This window comes from Dinoponera quadriceps, unplaced genomic scaffold (assembly GCF_001313825.1).
Source record: "Dinoponera quadriceps isolate SergipeBrazil2010 unplaced genomic scaffold, ASM131382v1 scaffold1565, whole genome shotgun sequence".
NCBI lineage: Eukaryota > Metazoa > Arthropoda > Insecta > Hymenoptera > Formicidae > Dinoponera > Dinoponera quadriceps.
In genome coordinates, this window is record NW_014556124.1 from 2,688,328 (window position 1) to 2,693,061 (window position 4,734).

Here is a 4,734-nt window from a genome sequence, read left to right on the forward strand (position 1 = left end):
GGGGGGGGGAGGGAATAGCGAAACTCCGAAACGTTATCGTCATGGTCTACATGCTCATTGATGAACGCGCGTTCTCCCGCTCTTTCTCTCTCTCTCTCTCTCTCTCTATCGATCTATCTATCTCCGTGAGATGCAGGATCGTTTTAATGGATCAGAAAATAGATCGATGGCTGCGTACGACGCCATAACGCGTACGTGTGAGAGCTCGTCCGAAATCGGCACAGGGTGTGGCTTAGAAACGACCGACCGATTCGGAATATACGTTCCGGCCGATCTGCCTCGGGAAAAGCGCCATCCGAACGGCAGGGACGATCCTTACGACTCGAGCGTGTACGCTTGCGCGAAAGCGGGTGATATTTCAGGAACGGGTTTTCCCTGTGCGAATTCATGCATCGATCTCCCTCGAAAATGCCAAGGATAATCAACGGTCCTTCGCGATCTTTCTCACCGTTTTCACCGGGCGACTCGGGCAACGGGGTGACACGCGAGTCGACGTGCCGAGGCAGTTCTTCCTCTGCGCATCTCCTCAGCCGGTTGTTCTTAACGATGAACGATCAGATGAATTCTTCTCCTCGTCCTCTAATCGTCGCGTCGCGCAATGTTCAATTACATTGTCAGCCGGCTGAGAAGAATCCTCGAGGGCCGCTCGAGAAGAAGTCCTTCATCTTGCATGCATGGTCACGGCGAGCGGCTCGACGGTGTGCCTCGTCTTTTTCTGCTTTTTCATCCCGAGAGAAAGTAATTAGGGATCGATGACGTGGAACATGGGTGTGGAGCATTGTACGAGTGTCCGGAGCGCGGGTTCGACGACCCTCGAAAGCAGGTGGCATCTTTTTCGAGCAGCGTGAAGAAAGTTCTTCATCTCCTCCCCCTCTCGCCTCCTCTTCCCCGCTCGTTTTTCGTCTCTGCCTCTTTCACGGGCTTTCGGAGTGGCTCGATCCGTTTTCCAACGGCGAGAGATCAACCAGACAGACCCCGACGAAGCGGCACACCGGTATTACACACGGTGGGCGAGATCCATTACGAAACACGAGGCGGCCGAGGACCGCGTCGTCTCGTGGCGCGCGGAACTTCTAATCGGGAACGGCACGTAATAGCCACGGGCATTCCTCCGGCTGCGTGCCATCGCGTTTGAATGGAGAGGAGCTTCCGGTCATTTTGTAAGACCGCCATATCGGCGTCTCCGATCGATCCTGTTCGTTCGGGGGAACGGGTAGTCGAGGCCAGAGGAGGCCGGAGAAGAAGGACGCGGCGATCGTTTACGACTTCCTTAATAATGCGGCTTTGCGCTCCGTTAGATCGGCGATTTTTCACCTGGAAAGCGAAGATACGCAGAGAAGGAGGAGGAGGCGATGTGCGACTCGGCTCTCGCGAACCTCTCGTCGTTCCCCCGACGACCTTTCGTCGGCGATCCGCTTGTATGACGTCGCCCGCGACTCGTAACAATCGCGTTCAGCAGATAGACGACGCGCGCTCCCACGCCGCGGATTTTTCACGCTTTCCTTCGACTCCCCCCCCCCCCCCCCNCCGGGAGTCCGAGTTCGGCCACCGGTCGAGTTTCTATCTCGATAACTTTCCTCCGAAGTGGGATACCATCGATCATCGAGTATTGCCGCGGTATCGCACGGCGGAACGCCAATTATCTCCGTCGGTCCGAGCGTTCGTCCCACCTGACGCGCGCGATCCGGCGAATCGACGCGGATCCTTCATGTCGAACCGTTACGTCGTACACCGTTGTTGCACATTGAGCATTGTTCCACTTCCAAGTTGCCTACTTATAATCCTTCCGAGTTGTATCTCCGTCTTTTCGCGACGAACTGGCGAATTGACCGCGACGCGGATCTCTCCTCGGGGAAAACGCCCGCACGATGCCAAGTCCGCGCGTTATCCAACGCCAAGGACTCGTTGTATAATCGCCGCGTACTTGGCGACCTGGCCACCGAATCGCGCTTTCACACGTATTTCTTCCTCACCGTTTCCGCGTCTGAAGCACACCGATTGACCGGTAACCGTTCGGTGTACGTTAATTAATTTTCAACCCATCGCTCCAACACCGTTCTGTTTTCTACGACGCAGGTGTTCGACGAGGTATATACGCAAAGCAAATAGAAACGCTCCGCCGCGAGAGAGACGTAAAATCGCAAAATGCAAAATTGACTGGTAAATAAAAATTCCTACATTGAGAGAAAAGTATTTGACGTTTGTAACTATCCCGCTGTCACAGCGCGTGATATCGTTCATATATGTTATTATTATACTGAGTATACACTGAAAAAAGGATATGGTAATAAGCAGTAAAATTTGGTGAATATTTACCGACCAAATATTTTTCCGATTACTGCAACTAAATATAATTTAGTCCGGTTTACTAAATTTACAATATACAGAACTAACAATATTGTATCTATTATAAGCGCAACTAAATCATTTGGTTACAGTAATGAAATACTTGCCCGGCAAATATTCACTAAATTTTAGTATTTATTACCAAATTCTTTTTTCAGCGTATTGTGGATATACGCAATATACTGAAAACATTCCTGCAACATTTCTCGTAGTGTGTCACATCTCGTATATTTGTAGGATATACTTAGGATATAGAAGGTTAGAATACGATATTCTCAGTATATTACGTCTATTCTCAGTATGTTCTCAGTACACTCGATACATATCTTAAATATTCTGAGAATTTATTTTAGCGATGTGCCTTTACGGTATTCGTGGAGCATTCTCAGGATCTATTTGTGCTTTGTGGGATAATCATGAAAGTTAAAGAATTATAGTCGGGAGAATTATTTTTTAGTAACTCGCTGAACTCTGTACTGTACTAGAATGCTAAGTGGATTGTTAAGAAACCGGGGTTTGCCGAGGTTAGATAGCATAAATACTATTTTTTCTCTGCCTAGTAACTTCTGATTGGTCAATAATTCTCTATGATCTTTTCTAGAGTCATCCGAATATAATAATTTACTTGTAAAAGATAATGTTCGTACCACATTGCTTATAATTTTTACTATTTTTTATAGAACGGAATTTTAACATTTTTTTATCTTCTTCTTTTTTAATAATATTATAATTTCATCAGTTGTGAAGGTTATGCGATACTTTGAATGAGCTGATATTTTTAATTTGAATAATGACATTAGAAAAAAATACAGATAATACTTCTCTTTATCGAATTTCACCCGTTTCCTCCTATGACGTCTAGCACTCCAATATAGTATAAAGTTCAATGATATTATTATAGTGTCATCAATGATAATATTGCCACTATTATTTTTATGGTTAAAACCATAAAAAGGATACAATTAAGGTCGAAAATGAGTAGAATTGCTTTCAATGTACACGGGAGAAAAAAGATAGTTTAAATTAACGTGATGACGAACAAATCGAATACGTTTCGGTCGAAGTAAAAAGAATTTCTGATTCTAAGAACCGAATTTAGTGTGTGAAAAATAAAAAGAAAACCTGTTTCCTTCAACAAAAACGCGTTTGGCTCGTTAATTTTCACATTAATTCCACCGATCTTTTTTTCCCCCGTATACCAAGTAGGAGCTCTCTCGAATTCTCGAAGAGGCGTGGTATGTACGTATATAATCGATCATGCCTGGGAAGAATTTCCGGTCGCTCACGGCACAATCGGCTTCTGGATTATGACTCGGAGAGCTCGCTGTCGAAATAGCCGCCGAGAGTTTTTAACGCGTCTCTCATTTGCGCTTGCGCTTCGCGCATAATCGGGATCGTGAGAAGAGCGATTAGCTTTGGCACGGGGAAACATTCCTGCCCCGGTGTCTCTACATTATCCCCGCGCGTGTAATTAGTATAAATTTACATTGATTGAGGCTCGTAAGAAATCTCGCGCGATAGTGCGGATGCTTTAACAACGCGAAAAATGGGATGCGGTCGTTGTTGCGTCAAAGCCGATTCACGAGCGCGCAAAAGTAGTCGAAGCACGGCTCGCACGACGACGCGACGGGGACTCGTAATAAGACTCGTGGGCTCTTAAGTGCTCGTCACGACGCGGCAAAAGGAGCCTTGCGAGGCAAGTTCACGAGCGTGCGCATCCTCGACACACTGCCGAGTGAAAGTGCCGCCTGCTCTCGCGGTGGTTTCTTCTTCCTCGTCCTCCTCAGCTTCCTCCGCGCAGGCCGCATACAACGTATTGCCTGCGAGCCGGATCAACGTGACGAGTTCTCTCACGCTGTTACCCCCCTTCGCGATCGCGCCTTTAAACAGCCCCGGTCGATCCCCGGCTCTCCTTTTGCGATCGCCGCGACAGGTTTCCTCGTTATTGTATCATCGCCGTTCAACGATCCGCGTTAATTCGCCGACGATTCTGTAAATTTCACCACGACTTCCTCAGCTATTTTGGATTTAGCACACGTGTTTGTTTCACCCGAGTTAAACTCGCTTGCATGAAGTAATTTTGTATCCATTAAAAATATCGTATTCTTGTTATTCGAGAACAATTTTTATAAACTCGAAGGGAGAAATATTGAATAGGAGAAACGGTATCTTCAAACTGAATACAATTCTCAATTTCGATGTTTAGTTTTTGATCTTAAGTTGATACTAATTTTTTCCACGTATACCGACGGCTGATCGTATCGTTCGGGAACTAACTTGCTTTTCGATGACGCGATAAGTGCTGACCGATGTGGAAGGGGTCTGGAAAATGGCCACAATAATTGGAGCTTGACAGTCTTAGCCTGATTATCATCGCGGGACAATTAA